General features: G+C 45.0%; 1 protein-coding gene across 4 annotated transcripts in view; it reads left to right on the top strand.

Annotated features, from left to right (window-relative positions):
- Snap25 (Synaptosomal-associated protein 25kDa) overlaps positions 1-20,049 on the top strand; it is a 271,616-nt gene that overhangs the window by 244,293 nt on the left and 7,274 nt on the right. The gene's annotated exons all lie outside the window — the stretch shown is intronic.

Here is a 20,049-nt window from a genome sequence, read left to right on the forward strand (position 1 = left end):
CAAAACCCGGGGGTAGGCGTGCGTTGGATCCACCAGCGACGCAAGGAGGAGTTGGTGGCCATCGCCCAGGAGTTTGTGCTAGAAAAGCAAGGGCGTGTCGAAGAGCTGCGTAGGCGGCTGTCCACCTACGTGCAGGAGGGTGGCCATTCGCCTGAGATCTCGGCTCGTCTTGCCGAGCTGGAGTCTAAGTTCGCGAAAACGTTGGAACCGCTACTCTGGGGTGTTCCATCTACCATTTCGGTCTACTCTCATCGGATCCGGAGCGATCGTTGTGGATAGTCAAGCTTCCGCCCGGCAACGGCCCCTGCGGAAGTGGCTCACCGAATGATGAACCAAGAGGCCGGAACCAGGGCACTTTGCCAGGGAATGTCCCAATGCGTCCGTTTTGTTTTGTTGGGTTTGTGTTCACCGGGGCAGAAGTAGCCAGAATTGTTGTCGCCGCACGGAGGCGGGAAACGGGCAACGCCGTCGTCCAGGTCAGGGTCGGGTTGTAGTAGTACACCCGCTTAAGGTGGAGGGTGGACGGATCGTCGCCACGGTGGAGATTGGCGGGCGGGCGATGCCTGCTACCATCGACACAGGGCCACTCGCAGCTTCATGACTGAAGACTGCTTACTTAAGTGGGCGATTGGGGGCGAGTGGAGAACGTACAGGCGCGCATTCGTCTGGCAGATGGGTCCACCGTCGAAGTAGGATAGACGCCTTGAGGATAGACGTCGGCCTAGCGGGGAAGACGTCAGCATGTTAATGCTTATCATGCCTACAATGCTGGACCACGACATCCTGGGGATGGACTTTTTGGGTGCGATGGGCACTACGATACGCTGCGGCAATGCGGAGCTGGTCCTAGAGGCGGAGACGTCTCCGCCCGCGGGGCTTGGAACCAACAAAGAGCCGAAAGAAGAAGAGCCTCTCGCAATACGAGTACGAAGCGAATATAAACTAAAGCTATAGGCTAAGATTATGAACTTGCTAAATAGTTTACAATATATGACTTTATACGAGTGAGAAGACCTCCGTGTGAAATATCCTGCAAATGCTTGTTATTCCTCACTTTGTTGTTAATCAAAACAGAGAAAGGGGATCGGTTCACGTAAAGCATAGTTTTTTTTTTCATCTTTTTTAGGTATAGTATTATATTTAATCAACGGCTTTTAAGGTCTCTAATTTCCTTATGCAACCTTTGTTTATCGTTTGCTCGCCAGGTTTTTGTCAAGATTAACTAGTTTAACTATGTTATGTTGTGAGGCTTACAATATTGACAAAGTCTTTTATTTATTTATTTATTTATTTATTTATTAATGGTCAAAAAAACAAGTGTCTTCCTCATTATTCAAAAGATTGTACAATATAATTATATGCTAAAAGCCTAGTTAAAGGATACAATTTTTTAAATAGCATCACCGACCGATGGAGGTGTTTTATTTGCCAGTCCGGCCAGCTGTGCCCCTTTTCACAGCTAATTTTGTCAGTGACGCTATTAGAGCCTACATCTAAGCAGAAGGTTGTAAGTAGGAAAAAAGTGATCTCAAGTAAAATAAAAAAATAAATCTTAAATTGCTATATTAATAAAGAAAATACAATAAATAGGATAAAAGAAAGTAAGAAGATTGTTAATAAAGTAAAGCAATGTAAGTTAGATAAAGAGTGTTAAGTAGATAGGACAAAGAGAAAAGTAATGGGAAATCACCGACCCGGTGTGGGAAAATTTTTCAGTCTGTCCGGCAAGCTATGCCCCTGCTCATAGCTGGGAATGGTCAGCGACTTCCCGAAGGTATCCTGAAAGCAACGATTTTATTAGGGGTAGAGACAGTTCGGTAGAGAAAACGTGATGCAAACTATTATAATTTTTACATAGCACGCGAAAAGCATTGTGCATAGCGTAATCTGTTGTGCACGTAGATAGTAATAAGGGGCGATAATTTCTGGTTGGTCTAGCCGGAACAGAGAATTGAAGACGCCCTAGCAGAAAAGGAGAATCTATGTCGCCAATAATCAATTTATGTAGAAGGACAACACCGAGAATTGTCCTACGGTTGGTTAACGACGGAAGGTTGAGAAGAAGCAGTCTGCTGGAGTAGGACGGCAACCGACGATTAGGGTCCCAATTTAAACCTCGTAAGGCAATAAGCAGAAATTGCTTCTGAACAGATTCAATACGATCCTGGCTGTTTTTAAACTGTGGAGACCAGATGCAACAGCAGTATTCAAGGATAGGGCGAACAAGAGAGATGTACAGAAGTTTTGTTATAAAAGGATCGTTAAACTCTTTAGACCATCGTTTAATGAATCCAAGTACACCTTTTGCCTCATTAACAATGGTATCTATGTGAAGATTGAAAAAGAGTTTAGAATCAAAAATAACGCGTAGATCCTTAACTGTTAGTATACGTTGCTAAGGGATATTGTCGATTGTATAACTGACAAGATAAGGTGTAGTACGATTAAAAGTCATAAACATACACTTTGAACAATTTAGATGCAATTGATTGGCTGAACACCAAAGTTGCATAGCGTTCAAATCGTCTTGTAGACGAGAATGATGTAGGGGGTTAGTGTATGATAGAAAAAGTTTGACATCGTCCGCATACATGAGTACACGGGCATGTGATATAACAGAGGGAAGATCATTTATATAAGGAGTAAAGAGTAAAGGTCCAAGATGACTACCTTGAGGAACACCAGAAGTAACGTGAACCCTTTTAGAGGTAGTCAACCTCAGTATTACTCTTTGGGCCCTACCGTTTAAATAAGAATTAATCCAAAGTAAAAGGGACAGAGGGAAACCTATTCGGTCAAGTTTAAAAGCAAAATGTCATGGTGCACAAAGTGAAGTCAGTGTAAATGACATCAGTTTGCATTTTCGAAAGGAAAGCATCATTTACCAAGGAAGTAAACTCAAGCAGATTGGTCGTAGTTGACCGATACTTTACGAATCCATGTTGAACAGGGGAAACAACTGATTTGCAGAAATGCTGCAAATTCGAAGTGATTATTTTTTTTAAATAATTTAGGAATAGCGGACAGTTTTGCAATGCCCCTGTAATTTTGTATATCAGACTTCCCACCTTTCTTGTGAAGAGGAATGATATAAGATTCTTTCCAAAGAGATGGAAACACAGAAGTTTCAAGGGATAGATTAAAAAGCTTTAGCAATGGATAAAAAAGGGGAGAACTACACTCCTTGAGTAGACAAGTAGGAATATTGTGCGGCCCAGGAGAGTAAGAAGATTTTAAAGAGTTTATAGCTAATAGGAGAGAGGAGTGTGAAATAATGGGGCGAGGTATAGAACTAGCGGAAGAAATAGTATAAGGGTAAGAATTAGTATTAGGACAGACTGAAGAGTAAGTTGATTGGAAAAAATTAGCAAAGAGGTTAGTAGAATCAGTGTCATTGCTAGCTTTATCCATCCCAAGAAAAAAAGAAGATGGCAAACTTGAAGATTTACGCTTCAAGTTTACAAAATTATAAAACTGTCTCGGATTTCGGGCGAATTGCCTTTTACAACGAATTAGATAACTCTCATAGCATTGAGAATTAAGAAGAAAGAAGTTCGACTTGGCTATGGAATATTTAGCCAAGTCTGTACACGAACCAGACTTTTTAAACTTTTTAAAATATTTGGATTTTACATTTTTTAGATGTGATAATCTGGGAGTAAACCAGGGCGATTTTGAAAAAGTAGTCGAAAGAAATTGACTTAGGAATACACACATCTAAGAGGAAGTTTAGGGTGATATAAAAAATTAATGGCTGTATTCATATCAACTGAGTCATATAAGAAAGACCAATCGGTTGAATAAATAAGCTGATTCAGCAAAGAATAATTTCCTTTGCGAAAGCAATAGCGGGGCTTATTGGCTGATGAGCACAAAATGAAAGAATTACAATTTAGCATTGTAATCTCTAAAGTTGGATGATAGACATCCTCAGGAAGAGATAAAGGAGGGGACCTAGACACATTAGACATAAGGTAGTCGTTTACAAATACAAGGTCAAGTGTTCTATTCATATGATTAGAAATTGAATTGATTTGAAGCAACGAAAGATCAAGCATGCAGTCTATAAAATCGTGCTGTGCTGAGGGCACTAGATCATTTTCAGCAGTGAATAATGACCAAGAGATGTTCGGCAAATTAAAATCACCCAACACCATTAATAGGTCATTATCACGCACGTGTGAAGAAACTTCTTTAATACAAGTAAAATGATTCATATAAAGTTGAATATCAGAAGAAGGTGGGACATAAGAGCATGTTACATAGATATTCCGTGTAGGAAAAGACACCTTAACTGAGACAATCTCAGCGTCAGTAGGCGTACTAAAACAGAATAGTTCAGACTGGAGAGTGGCTTTAACGGCAATTAACACTCCACCACCTAGAGTTGGCCGATCATTTCTAAACAAAATAAACTTATTCGGTAAAATCTCAAAATCAGATATGGTTGAGTTTAGCCATGTTTCTGAAAATGCTATTATATCCGAATCGAAGGAAGTGCTGGCCATGAAAAGATTTTTAAGCTTTGAAATGAGACCTCTGACATTCTGATAATGAATAAAGATTTGGTCAGAAGATGAAGCTAGTTTTTTGGGGCAGAAATGGTACCCTGTATTGAAGGGACTGGAAGGGTGACAGGCTGGTTACGCTTTTTAGGCTTGAAGTCATGAACAATCATGTGTGGTGGCCAAAATTTGGGATCACAAATGATTGGGAACATATCATGTGAAACATTTATTTTGAATGATGATATTTCACTGGGGGTGGAGAAATTAAATTTGGTTTTTGACACGCTTGCAGAAGATTTGCTAGCAATATAGGCTGCCAATGACTCAGAAGGGGTGTCCGACGAAAGTCGAGACACAAAAACTTGCCTACGAGGGGCAACTACCGTTAAAGTAGGCGCTGATGGGGCTGTAGGTAACACAGGAGTTGGAGGGAGATCACAAATCAAAGTTTATCACTTTGCATATAAACTAACCTTAACTTGTCTAGGCGTGAGTACTGAGGTACTCCTAGCTGCGATCTATCAGTCATTGTATATCATGTATGCCTCTAAGCTGCCAATCGAAGGTCTATGAGGTCTATTGCCAATCACACGAAGGATTCCCGGCGTCAGAAAATAAGCATCATTTTACAATTGTAATCGCGTCATGTACTTAATGTAAAATACCACCATTCATTGGACAACTAGGCAGAGAGCGTGTTACAAACCGTTTGCAATCCCGCCACGCATGTGGTGCATCTGAAAAGGACTCTGGCGACCAATAAGGAGCGGTGCAATACGTAATGATTATTTGCCGAAGAAAACCTTTATCCCCCGCAGGATTCCTGCAGTGATGCGACTGTAATGCTTAATGTTTTCGTGGACCGATGTAGAAGGGCATGTTGCGTATTTCGTAAATCATTAGTCAAGTCGACTCGAACGCACATTGTGCCCCACATATAATTATTAGTGGCCTCCTCGTGGTGACCCGGGGTGTTTGCCTAATGTTGAATCGGACAACTTAGCTGGTTCGAGCGGCGAAAACATTAAGACGACCCATTCTTAGGCCGGTGGAGACTAAACTGGGTAGTATACATCTACGGCAGTCGACCAAAACTGTAAGTAAATTTGGTACCACGGGTAGCCAGAAGCCCACGGAACTTGCTCCGTCCTGACTTTTTGGTTGCGGCCTTTCGGGGAGTAACGTGGTGGCTGTGGTTTATACCCAAATCGCGGGTAGAGCTTTGCTCGACGTGGAATTGCATTTCAACCAAAACATAGCTTTTTATGAGGTTTTAGACGGGCCTCACCTCCCACCAATGAGGGAATGTATTGCTTCCGCCTGGCATTCATTCAATTGGTACCGAAAGGACACTGTTCGAGCAGGGACACTGTCCTGGAGGGGCTATGGTCCGACGCATTGTTTTGGCTCGTTGTATTTTCGAATACCGTGAGATTAAGCCAACATGGCAGGTGCTCACGTTAAGCCCAATGACTTTTCTGTACCCCGCACACAACCACAAGTTAATTATGCGTCCACTTCATATTGATTGATTATATGCAGACTAGGCACTTGTGCGGCGGCCACTAAGGTAGCCACCCTACAGTTCATAATTATAGTTAGAGGATATAAGTATTGTATAGTGCTGAGGTATTGAAGCTAATTTAGGGCAAGGTTCGAATTTAACCGCCGGCCGCCGCTACAACCGTGCGTTGCTGATCGGTTGCTTAACACTACCTTTGAGAGCACAGCTTCAATTCGTCGGAGAAAAGCGAAAGCTCCGAAGCGAGGCTGCGAAAGCTCGCGGCGAAGTTGAGTGGCCGAGGCAAGCGCACGGCTCGCTAACGAGAGGGCCGAGATTTTTTGGACCACGATCAGGGTGAATAGACGTGTTGAGCAAGGAGCGCGAGTGATAGCAAATAAGTGTACAGCGGAGTGCGACAGGGCTTTAGTTTAGAAATCTCATAAGAAATAAGTGGATAAAACTAGCAATAAAGTGGAGACAATAAAGTGATGAAGAAAGAAAAATGCTGACTTTATATACTCTGGCGGTTACCTACATGTGCTAAACACCGTAAATATTCGACGTTCACCCTAACCTAGGCGGCTAGAGTTGTTGGTGCAAGGCTAAAGCGCGGCAGTGTAGGAGGCGCGAGGATGTAGCCCGCTAGTGCAGGAGATGCGAGGCCAAGCCCCGCTAGTGTAGTTGGTGCGAGGCCAAGGCCCGATAGTGTAGCTGGTGCCTGGCCCAGGCCCGCTAGTGTAGCTGGTGCGAGGCTACTGCCCGTTAGTATAGGAAGTACAGGGCTGTGACCTAGTGGAGTAGTTGTAGTAGACATAGAGAGAAAAGTAGAATTGGGTCCCGAGCAGGGACCTGAGGCGTTTGAGGGCGTGGCATGTCGGCGGCTTAAAACCCCGCGGGCGCGCCCAATTAAGTGAAAAAAAAATTGTTTACAGGGTATTTGTAGTAAGAGAAAATAATACCTCGCACATGGGCAAATGACAGGAATAGGGTATGGACTAGTCGAGCATACCCTAGGAAATTCATTTCATACCATGTGTTAGGCAGAAATGAACACCTGCACAATCAAGGCGACCAGAATGTGAGCAGAATCGAGTACACAGAGTCAACATCGGGAAAATAACGGCGTTCGAAAAAATACAGCGCGCGCGCGCCAAACGGGCGACAACGAGAACACGCTCGCACACGTGTGCACAGACGCGCGCCGCAGCCGACGTCGGCATCGACAGAGGCTGTACACTGGGACGAATTCAACTCGCGTGCGGTGAAAAGTTGAATACGGCGGTACACCCAACGCAAGCAATGAGAACGGGAGTGTTCAAAACAGAACAAAAACTAAGTGAGCTATAAAATAATAAAGTGTGAAACAAGTTGAAAGAGTGAGAGTTAAGAAAACCAAAAGTGACTGTTTTAGTTTTTTGGTGGCGTGAGCAAAAAAAAAAAAAAAAATCTATGGAGAAACAGAACTCTGAAAATAATAACAATTGTCAATAATTGACGGAGTTTTTTACCTAAAAATGAAATCAGGTGAGTGCCAAAACCCGGGGGTAGGCGTGCGTTGGATCCACCAGCGACGCAAGGAGGAGTTGGTGGCCATCGCCCAGGAGTTTGTGCTAGAAAAGCAAGGGCGTGTCGAAGAGCTGCGTAGGCGGCTGTCCACCTACGTGCAGGAGGGTGGCCATTCGCCTGAGATCTCGGCTCGTCTTGCCGAGCTGGAGTCTAAGTTCGCGAAAACGTTGGAACCGCTACTCTGGGGTGTTCCATCTACCATTTCGGTCTACTCTCATCGGATCCGGAGCGATCGTTGTGGATAGTCAAGCTTCCGCCCGGCAACGGCCCCTGCGGAAGTGGCTCACCGAATGATGAACCAGGAGGCCGGAACCAGGGCACTTTGCCAGGGAATGTCCCAATGCGTCCGTTTTGTTTTGTTGGGTTTGTGTTCACCGGGGCAGAAGTAGCCAGAATTGTTGTCGCCGCACGGAGGCGGGAAACGGGCAACGCCGTCGTCCAGGTCAGGGTCGGGTTGACGCCAAGACACACGGGACTCGGTAGTAGTACACCCGCTTAAGGTGGAGGGTGGACGGATCGTCGCCACGGTGGAGATTGGCGGGCGGGCGATGCCTGCTACCATCGACACAGGGCCACTCGCAGCTTCATGACTGAAGACTGCTTACTTAAGTGGGCGATTGGGGGAGAGTGGAGAACGTACAGGCGCGCATTCGTCTGGCAGATGGGTCCACGCTCGAAGTAGGATAGACGCCTTGAGGATAGACGTCGGCCTAGCGGGGAAGACAGTCAGCATGTTAATGCTTATCATGCCTACAATGCTGGACCACGACATCCTGCGGATGGACTTTTTGGGTGCGATGGGCACTACGATACGCTGCGGCAATGCGGAGCTGGTCCTAGAGGCGGAGACGTCTCCGCCCGCGGGGCTTGGAACCAACAAAGAGCCGAAAGAAGAAGAGACTCTCGCAATACCTGCTCGGCAACCGACGGCAGAAGAGAAGGATCAAAGAAGGCATCCCAGATCATGAAAGGAGAGCACCTGCTCGGCAACAGAGAGAGGATACCAAGAGGGAACCGGAGGAAGGCCCCCAGGTCAGGAAGACGATGCACCTGCCCAGCAACTGATGGGCAAAGGAACGAGGAAGGGAATGTCGAAGGGGCCTCACGCAGGATTGGACCAAAAGCTTAAAGAGCCCAAAAGGCGGCGGGTAGATTTTCAGCGACAGGTCTATGCTGGTCATGGAGGCGGCACGGAAAGGTGCCAACCCAGCATCGGCAGAGTGGCCGGCGGATCTGGACCCGGACCTTAGGGAGTTCCTGGAGTCGGAACTGGCACTCTTCGAGCGGCTGCAGGGAGTCTCGCATATCGCGGAGCACAGGATCCGGCTAAAGGACGACAATCTCTTAAAACGGCGATATTACCCAAAGAATCCGGCCATGCAGAGGGTGATTGACGAACAGGTAGATGAGCTGATTCGGGCAGGCGCCGTCGATCCGTCACGTAGTCCTAGTCAAAAAGAAGACCGGCGAATGGCACATGTGCATCGACTACCGAAAACTCAACGCGCATTCAATCCCAGATGCTTATCCTGTTCCCAGGATTAATCACATCCTTGAACGATTGCGTTACGCCCGGTTCATTTCCACTCTGGATTTGAAGCACGGATACTGGCAGATACCGATGGCAGCTGATAGTCGGGAATGTACGGCTTTCACGGTCCCCAGAAGAGGTCTTTCCCAATGGCGGGTGATGCCATTCTGTTCACACTCGGCTGTGCGACCTGCCAGCGAGCCTTAGACACAGTCAAAGGGCCGGAAATGGAGCAACATGCGTTTTCCTACCTAGTTTAAGGGCGGCTAATCTCAGGCTGAATAGGAAGAAGTGCAGTTTCTTCCGGGGGAGGTTGGTCTACCTAGGACACGTCATTTGCGGGGAAGGAATGCGTACCGATCCAGAAAAGGTGGAGGCGATACGTAACCTGAGGGCCCCGACAAATTGTAAGGAATTGCGGCAGTGTCTCGGAATGGCGTCATGGTACAGGCGCTTCGTTCCCAACTTCGCAACTCAGGTACAGCCGCTAACAGCGCTCCTAAAGAAGGCGCGGAAATAGGCATGGGATCAAGAATAGGAGGAGGCATTTCATTACTTGAAGACAGTATGACGACTGCCCCCGTGTTGGCTTGTCCAGACTTTTCCGCCAAATTCGTCCTACAGACTGACGCGAGCGACAACAGTTCCAATTCGACGTCCACTACCGTCGAGGAAAGCTTAACGTCGTGGCCGACGCATTATCAAGACATCCTCTACAAACATGTCAACAAGCAGTGGTAACTGAGTCGCCCTGCAGGTGGTTCGCGAGTATGCGTGCCAGAATTGCCGAGGAGCCGGCCAAGTTCCCGGACTACATAAAAGAGAGTGGGCAGCTATAGGCATTTGGACGGATGACGAAGATTACATTCCCTGGAAGCTGGCCAGCGGTCAATGGCAGAGGGCATAGGCGGAATGCCATGCCAGGAATGCGGCCGGTCATCAAGGCGTGAGGAAAACAGTGTCGAGGCTATCCCAAAGGTACTATTGTTCGGTATGTTCCATGACGCCGCCAAGTACGTGAAGTGTAGCGAAACCTGCCAAAAGTTCAAGAGCGAGCAACTCAAACCGACTGGACATATGCTGGCGAAACAAGTGGCAGAACTAATGGCCGTACTTTGCGCGGACTTCGTCGAGCCCCTTCCACGGTCGAAACATGGCAACACCATGTTACTGGTGTTCCTTGCCGCTTTCTCGAAGTGGGTGGAGATGGTCCCTCTCAGGGGAGCCACGGCGGCACACATGCAAACCGCGTTCTGAGAGAGGATTTTGAGCCGATTCGGGGTGCCCAAAAAGTTCGTGTGTGACAATGGGGTACAATTCACAAGCCGGTGCTTCAAGGCTTTTCGGGAATCCCTTGGTGTAGAGGTCCAATACACCGCCCCGTACTGTCCGCAAAAGAATCCTATCGAGAGGACAAACCGGACTGTGAAGACCATGATAGAGCTCTTGCCGGAGATTTCACATGGTCAATAAAAGCGTGGCGGAATCGACAGGATTCAGTCCCGCTTTCCTAATGAAGGGACGTGAGCCGCGGTTACCGGCCGCTCTGTACGATCAGGTGAATCCGGGGTCCGCAACTAGTTCGTTCGACCCTGGGAAGAAGGCGGATAGGTTAAAAGAAATCTTTTATATTGTCCACAGGAATCTCCAGCGCGCGTCGAAGGACCAGGGCAGATACTACAACCTGCGGAGGCAAGATTGGCGGCCTTCGTTGGATTCGTTGGTACAGTTAAGGGTGCACCAACTATCCAACACCGCTGAGGGTTTCGCAGCGATGTTGGCACCCAAGCTTGACGGCCCCTATAGGGCTGTCAAATGCATATCCCCTTATATTGTGCGCCTAGTGAAACCAGGCGAATGAAAGAAGAGGGTAGCCAACATATCAACATATCACAGCTGAAAACTTTTTAACAAGAGATGACCGAAGACGGTGGGGAACCGGACACAATGGGCGTGGAAGAAGTGCGTGCGCAGCAGACCTAACTGAATAACCCTAGAATAAGTAAGGCATAGAAAAAGTTGGTTCCATATATTGTGAGTTGCACTGCTAGGAAAGGGAATAACATAAGCAACGAATAGGCGATAAGTTAGTTGAATACCCAGAAGTCTTCGCCACAAACGCTGCCAAGGAAGCGACGGTATCGTCGTCGAAGTAAGGGGGGTGTGAGGCGGCCACTAAGGTAGCCACCCCGCAGTTCATAATTATAGTTTTAGGATATAAGTATTGTATAGTATGTAAACATTGTATTATTAATAAAAGCAGTTAAGGCAATGTGCCGAGGGATTGAAGCTAATTAAGGGCAAGGAACCCAGTTTGAATTTAACCGCCGGCCGCCGCTACAACCGTGCGTTGCTGATCGGTTGCTTAACACTGCCCTCAAGAGCACAGCTTCAGTTCGGCGTCGAAAAGCGAAAGCTCCGAAGCGAGGCTGCGAAAGCTCGCGGCGAAGTTGAGTGGCCGAGGCTAGCGCACGGCTCGCTAGCGAGCGAGCCGAGACTTTTTGGACCACGATCAGGTTGAGTAGACGTGTCGAGCAAGGAGCGCGAGTGACAATCGAGACAATCAAGTGATGAAGAGAAAATGCTGACTTTATATCCTCGGGCGGTTACCTTCATGTGCTAGACATCGGAAATATCCGAGGTTCACCAAAACCTAGACGGCCAGTGTAGTTGGTGAGAGGCTAAAGCCCAGCAGTGCAGGAGGCGCGAGGCTTTAGCCCGCTAGTGCAGGAGGCGCGAGGATATAGCCCGCTAGTGCAGGAGATGCGAGGCCAAGGCCCGATAGTGTACCTGGTGCATGGCCCAGGCCCGCTAGTGTAGCTGGTGCGAGGCTACTGCCCGCTAGTATAGGTAGTACAGGGCTGTGACCTAGTAGAGTAGTTGTTGTAGACATAAAGAGAGAGGTAGGATTTGGTCTGTACGTTCACTCCCCCCCTTGCCTTGTAAGTCGCTGGGCCTGGTGAGACTGAGACTCATACCCCTGCCAATAGCTTCTTTACACACTCAAAAAGTCCGGCAGTAGGAATAATATGCTATATATGGAAAAGAATGGACATACATTTCGGAACTACTGTACAACGCAGTTCACCGTCTGGAAACCCCAAGCATTGTAAGCATCGTAGAAGATGAAGCCGCTCTGATAGTCAACAACGAGATGCATTCATAGTGTAGGAAACAAAAGTCGCCATTCACTATGACATTCATATTAAGGTAATACAAGTTAGTATCCGGAAAGTATTAGAAACTGCTGAAAATTGCTGGACAGGTTTTCTAATCTTGGATATACGGCATTAGGTGAGATGAAGGTATAATAAAATTGACTTCACTTGAGTAAACTACTGCTGGGATATGGGAGTTTCAGATCAAATATATATAGACTAAAACACGAGACTGACTCCTTTTGCTTTTGTGCTCGCAGAATAATTAGATTGCTATTATTACCACACAGGTATCAAAAGAGTCATACGGAGAGTGGATGAGTTTTTAATTTATTACGCAAACATCGAAATGAATGGGATAATTAAATTTAGCAAGTCATAAAAATGAATAGGGCTAAATATTCTGGCTATGGAAGTGGTCCATTAAGAACAAAACAACTACAAGTGGTGTTTTGTAGAGCATTATTTATTTATTATTATTTTCATTATTTACATTTTATACCTATCGCCACCTCCCCGCTACTACCTCATAGCTCTTAATTAAGTTAATAACCCAACTTGTATTGCCCACCCATTTTAGCTACGCTTTAAATGCAATTTACTTTTTGAGAATACACAAATACTCTATGCTTCAATAAAATGTACTGTAGAAAATTTCTAGAAGATCGGCTAAGAAACAAAAGTAACGTGTTTCTATTACTTACGTGTTAGTAGTTAGCGCCAATTCCAAGAATTTGTATGTATACATGTACACACACACATTCATGCACGTCTTCTTTGAATTCTTTCAACAGCATTGTAATTGCAATTACTTTCTGTGCCGCTACGTTATTTATTTTTTTCTCAATAAGACTGAATTAATGGTGTGACCGTTACGTAGAGGAAGTGGCAAATGGTGCGGTCTCTCGCGAGTTAGAGCCCTACCGGGGAAACTTTTTATTTCTTGTTGGCTGATCTGGCTTGTTACGGGCAGCAATACGATACCACAAAACTATATACAATATGCTGCCTTTGGGATTGCCAGCTGAATTAAAGTTATCGATAGATTCGAGGTGTGCGCAATTATCAGAGCCACCAGTTCCTTAGAGAGACTCTGGACATTTTTGAAAGGGAGAGCGGTTTTCGTTGTTGGGTAGAAACAAAAGTAAGAAAAGATACAGTGAGCCAAACGATAAGCATACAAAAGACAGACGGACATAATTATACCTTTGCATAATTATACCCTTGCAGAGGGTATTATAATATTGTCGTGAAATGTGTACCGCATAGAAGGAGACATATCTGACCCCATAAAGTATATATATTCTTGATCAGCATCAACAGCCGAGTCGATATAGCCATGTCCGTCTGTCCGTCTGTCTTTTTCTAAGTCTCTCTAAGTCTTAAATAAAATAAAACTTTGCATATAGCTGCCATAAGAACGATCGGTCAAAAATTAAATTTTTGTATAAGAAAACATTTTGTTTTTCAAGATATCTATGTCAAACTCGGTATTTATTAGTTTTACTATACTTCTCATATATAGACAAAATCATATCAAGATCGGACCACTATATCATATAGCAGCCATAAGAACGATCGGTCGAAAATTAAGTTGTTGTATGAAAAAACATTTTGTTTGTCAATATATCTTGACCAAACTCGACATTTATTAGTTTTACTGTGTTCTTCATATAAATGCAAAATCCTATGAATATCGGTACACTATATCATATAGCTGCCATAGGAACGATCGGTCGAAAATTAAGTTGTTGTATGGAAAACTTTTTTGTCATTCAAGATATTTTGACTTAACACGGCATTTATAGATTTCACTATGCTCCCTTCATTTTTGCAAAATCTTATTTACATTGGACTACTATATCATATATCTGCCATAGGAACGATCGGTCGAAAACTAGGTTTTTGATTAAAAACCATTTTTGTTTATCAAGATATCTTACCCATCTCGGCATTAACTATTTTCCCTGCGCTTCTTTGATACGGGCTAAGCTATATAAGCATTATGAAAAGGTTGGGTCTGCAAGGGTATTAGATCTTCGGCGTACCGAAGATAGCCTTTCCATCTCGTTTATTATTGATTATAAGAATGTGACGAAATGCAAAAATGAATTAATCATAATTTCCATTTAAGATAAGGGTGCCCGTCAGGAATTGGGAGTTGGCTGGTGCATTTATGGCCAACTCATGGTGAGGAGGGCTCCGTTAGGGTGGACCTTAACAACTGTCCACCGTATGATATTTTTCAGGTTGACCGATAGAGTGCTAAAAAAGTAACCGAAATTCGTTAGTCCAAGTTTTAAAATAAATTATTTGGTTAACTGACTCTTCCATTTATCGAGGTCTTACTCACAGCTGGTATAGCCGGTAAAATCGTTAAGGAATGTGAATGACTAGTCAAATAAGAATAGGCTGTTGGGTAGAGTCGCCAGCAAATAATGCCTTCAGTTTTAAGTTCGAACCCTGCCAAGCGAACTATTTTCTTTTTATTTTACCTTTATTACTTCAAACGAGTGCCTTGCGCGAACTGCATTTGGAGTTGGAATAAGTATTCCCTCGTCGGGAGCTCCCGACTAGAAACTCTTACTTGTTTAACTTTTCTTTGCTTTGAGTATGATGTGCTTAAGCAAAAAGTTGTCGATTCCAAAATAAGTTGAAAGGAAACTGATTTGGGAAAAAATCGATATCGAAATTCTGTTTTATGAGCAAATCTCTGTTTTTGAAGCTGGAGTCACCAAACTTGACATGAATAATATATAATCAAGTATCTTTCATTTTTTAGCTATTACCTGTTGCCGGCAACACATCATTGCTATAAATTAAATAAATAGACCAATTGGTACTGCACAACAGTTATGTCGACAATTTTAATGCAATTATCTCTCATTTATATACGCCTTCAATAAATTCTATCAACATCATTGCAATTGCTGCTAATTTAATCTTTTATTTTGTCTCGTTAAAAATCATTTGTTGGTTTGGCTTTTGAGTAGAAGCGGTAGCAAGTAGTGTTATTTGTTGCGAATTCGAGTCCTATTGAGGGAACTATTTTATATACTGTAGAGAAAAAGATCAATGCACGTCAGTGCTGGCATATAATTGTTTTTGGTATGTTCTTTATTCAGAACTCTGTCCGCTTCAAAACCTAAGATATAGGTATTTTATATGTAAAGCTCTGTCGCAGCAGAGCATAATTAAAATATAGAGTCTGTAGTATGTGCATGCATTAGTGAGTACATATATTATACTCTTGGTATATAAGCCAAGCGTAGCCTCCAGCTAAACGGCCAGCTAGAGTACTACCGAACCGCGCTACGTAATGTGAGCCTGAGTCAATCAACTCAAGCGGTTCTGCGCTTTTGGCTTAATGTTTGTTATTGTATGCAACAAAGTGTCGCAAATTTATCTATTTAAGTAGAGGTTGTTATTTAATGCATGTACACACTACGCTTCCCCTTTGGAGGAATAACATTATATTACAATGTAGTTGTTCAATTAACCTATTTACTTAGGTAACTTTGTATCGATTAAGTTAATGGGGTCTTGATGAATGATGAGTGAGTGATGTAGGTTCAGTTCTAGTTTGGTTATTAAATTCTATGAACTGTCTTGGTAATCTACCATAAACAATTTCGTATGGACAGTATTCATGTACTGTCGATGGTGGAGTGTTGAAACAATATGTAAAATAATTCATTCTACTGTTCCTAATGGTTGGTTGTGATGTGCTGTTGATTGTATATCAGTACCCTTGTCTGTTATGAACGTCTTCAGAGGACCGTATATTAGTACACAAGATTCAAATATTGCAATATAGCTACCGTTTTTGCACTTTTATCTGCTACTGGTGTTGTAACTAGATATTTAGTGAGATCGCATCTTATAGTAATTGTATACTCGCTTTCATTCTCTATACGAGGTAATAGACCGATTGTGTCTACGAAAACAATTCAAACGCAGTATTTGGGGTATTCGTTAATATCATTGGGGCTTAAGTATGTGTTGTTGTTGTTGCTAATTCGCTTTTCACACATTTTTTCATATACTTTGTAATGGTCTTTGTCATTTGGGACAGTAATAGTTGTGAGGTGGCCACTAAGGTAGCCACCCCACAATTCATAATTATAATTATAGGGTATAAGCGTTGTATTGTATATTAGTATTGTATTAGTAATAAGAGCAGGCACCCTATTTTTTTTTTTTTGTTGGAGCGACAAAAAAACAGAATGTGCGGAAAGCTCAAAATGGAATTAGGTGAGCCTGTGTGGAAGAGCTGCGAGGGGCGGCTATCCACCTACGTGCAGCAGAGCGGCCATTCGTCTGAGATCTGGGCTCGGCCTGCCGCCTGGAGTCTCAGTTCGCGAAAACGTTAGAACCGCTATCCTGGGGTATGCCATCTGACGTGGCTAGGCGACCGCGCCAAAAGTCAAAGCCTTATCTTAGGAGCTCACAATTGTACGGGCGTCCGCAGCCGCCTATCCCTGGCGTGGCCGTCACGGGGGTGGAAGAGGCTCACGATTCCGCGGAAAACGGAGAAAACCAACGAACATAGGTATGGGGCGGAACCCGGTCGAGTCTATTAACATCCCCTACGCCCCCAATCGTATTCTCGGTCGGAGGTTTGGCCCTTCACAAACGTTCCGGAACAAGTTCGGGAGTGGGGCATGAGATACGATGGCCCCTCCGACCCCCTTGGGTTCTTGGAGGACCTAGATGAACGAGTCATTACATATGGTATCGCACTCGATAGGTTGCCCCGAGTAATGAGTGAGGTGTTCTGCGACAGGGCCGCTCGGTGGTTCTTGAGCAGGGAGCTTAGAGATGTGCCATGATTGGTGTTCAGGAGCGGCTTCTTAGAGTTCTTCCTGTCCCCACGCTATTTCGAAAGGCTTGATGACGATATCCGGTCCCGCAGGCAACGCGTGGGGGAGGAATTCAAGGAGTACCTGGTAGAGGTGAGAGCTCTGATGCGTCACGCCAGATACGAACCGGCACAAGAGTTGCACCGGATCTACGAAAACGCCGCTACCGAGTAAGAACTCTACGTGCGTCAGCAAGATTTCTCCACCCTGTCCCAGCTGATTCAGCTCGCTGTGGAGTACGAAACGGCGAGAAGACAGCGAGTGGAATACTCCGGAGGCAGGGCAGGGAGTCAGGTCATCACGAGCTCAAGTAGCGCGGAGTGGGAAAGGACGGTACAGCCTCGAGGGGACACCCCAACCCGTTCCGGTCTATTCCCATCGGATCCGGAACGATCGTTGTGGATAGAGAAGTCTCCGCCCCGTCGGCAACGGCTGCTGCTGAAGTGGTCCACCAACCAATCAATCAACCAAGTGGCCGGAACCGGGTATGATCAGCGACAAGCATGTCGCAGGTTTGCACAGGAGGGGCATTTTACTAGGGAGGGTCCCAATGCCCCCGTTTTGTTTTGTTGGGTATCTGGGCACCGGGACTGAAGTAGCCAGGATTGTTGTCGCCCTACAGAGGCGGGAAACGGGCAACGGCGTCGCCCAGGTCAGGGTCTGGTCGACGCGGACACACACGGGACTCGGTAGTAGTACACCCGCTAAAGGTGGAGTGTGGCCGGATCGTCGCCACGGTGGAGATTGGCGGGCGGGCGATGACTGCTACCATCGACACAGGGGCCACTCGCAGCTTCATAAGTGAAGACTGCGTACATAAGTGGGCGATTCGGGGGAGAGTGGAGAACGTTCATGCGCGCATCCGTCTGGCAAATGGGTCCACGCTAGGGAAGACATTGAGGATAGACGTCGGCCTAGCGGCGAAGGTGATCAGCATGGTAATGCTTATCATGCCCGCAATTCTTGACCACGTCATCTTGGTGATGGACTTCATGGGCACTACGATACGCTGCGGAAGAGGTCTTTTCCAATGGCGGGTGTTGCCATTCGGCTTACTCTCGGCGAGTGCGACCTTCCAGCTAGCCTTAGACAACGTCAGAGAGCCGGAAAATGGAGCCTCATGCGTTCGCCTAGTTAGACGACATCGTGGTAATAGGGGCAACGAAAGAGCAACATGTGTGAGGCGGCCACTAAGGTAGCCACCCCACAATTAATAATTATAATTATAGGGTATAAGGCTTGTATAGTATATAAGCATGGTATTAGTAATAAGAACAGTTAAGGTAAGCGGCCGAAGTATTGAAGCTAATTAAGGACAAGAAGCCCAGTTCAAATTAAATTTTAATTTAAACACTGGCCGCCTTAGCCACCGTGCGTTGCTGATCTATTGCTCAATACAGCCTTCGAGAACGCAACTTCAATTCGGCGGCGAAAAGCGAAAGCTCCGAGGCGAAGTTGCGAAAGCTCGCGGCGAAGTTGAGCGGCCGAGGCGAACGCGTGGCTCGCTAGCGGACGTGCAGGGACTTTTTGGAGAATGATCAGACGTGTCGAGAAAAGGAGCCAGAGTGATAACAGTGAGGTGTCCAGCGGAGCGCTATGGCTCCAACGCAGTGCGGCAGGAGGGTATAAGTTAATAAAATTAGTAAATAAAGTGCATAAATCACAGTAATGTAAAGAAATGCTGATCTTTGTATTCTCGGGCGATGTTCACCCTAACCTAAAGGGCTAGTGTAGTTGGTGCGAGGCCAAGGCTCGATGTTGCAGGTGGGGCGAGGCGAAGGCCCGCTAGTGTAGTTGGTGCGAGGCCAAGGCCCGGTTCAGGGCTGCGACCCGGCAGAGTAGGTGTTGTGGACATAGAGGGAGAGGTAAGGTTTGGTCGGTACGTTCACTTAACGCCCCCTTAAACCCTGAATCGTAGCGAACTTATAAATGTCTTGTAAGTCGCTGGGCCTGGTAAGAGTGAAACTTATACCCCGGCCAATAGCTTCCTTACATAGTATTCCCTCATTTTGACCTAGGTATGCGAAATCCCTCTATAGAATCATTATATTTCGACAGTATTGCTCTTATTTGAGTTTCGTTATATTTGTCTAATTGACCTAAGTCGAATTTCCCATTGGAGTACAAATCATTAACTGAAAATTGTGAAATGATTCGTTTTCCTCTTTTAAGTAAATTATTTATTTTACCGAATTTTAGTTTCACTAATTTTTTTACGTCGTTATTACTAACAACTTCATACATTAGTCTCTGTTAGATCTTTTCGTAATTTTATTTTGTCATCTGCGCAGATGCTTTCCGTCTTTTTGATGATCCTGTTTGAACGATTAATATTCCTATACATGTCAATAAGTGTCTCTATGTTTATCCGGGATAATGCATCCGCTACATTGTTATCTATCTACATTGTATTCTACCGTAAATTGGTATTCTTCTAAGTCTAGTCTCATCCTGTTGGTTTTATTAATGCCTTTTTAAATATTTAATGCATCTTCGCTTTCTTGGGGTCCATTTTAATTGGACCTGATTTTTGAACAGTCTAGTCAAATGACGTAAGTGTTGTGTGAAGATATGTATAAATCGCAAACGCGACAAAACGTCATGCCCTATGCGCATCAGTAGGGGCTGGATAGTTTTTTATAACATCGTACTTTTTGTCATCTGGAAGGATACCATACTTATGCCAAAGGAATCTTACCTCGTGCATGAAAAATTAAAATTTCTCTGTGTTTGATTTTAAATTATGTTTAACAAAGGTTAAATATGTGTGTCGAGTTTTTAAACATGTGCTGCTCTGAGCAGCCGATAACTACTAGGTCATCCATATAGAGAAATGCTTGGCTTGAAAATGCGAGTGTCATCATTCGCATTAATAAATTTGGTGGTACCTTAGAACCATATGGTAACCGCGTGAAGTGAT

Source organism: Drosophila virilis, unplaced genomic scaffold (genome assembly GCF_030788295.1).
Source record: "Drosophila virilis strain 15010-1051.87 unplaced genomic scaffold, Dvir_AGI_RSII-ME tig00001170, whole genome shotgun sequence".
Classification (NCBI taxonomy): domain Eukaryota; kingdom Metazoa; phylum Arthropoda; class Insecta; order Diptera; family Drosophilidae; genus Drosophila; species Drosophila virilis.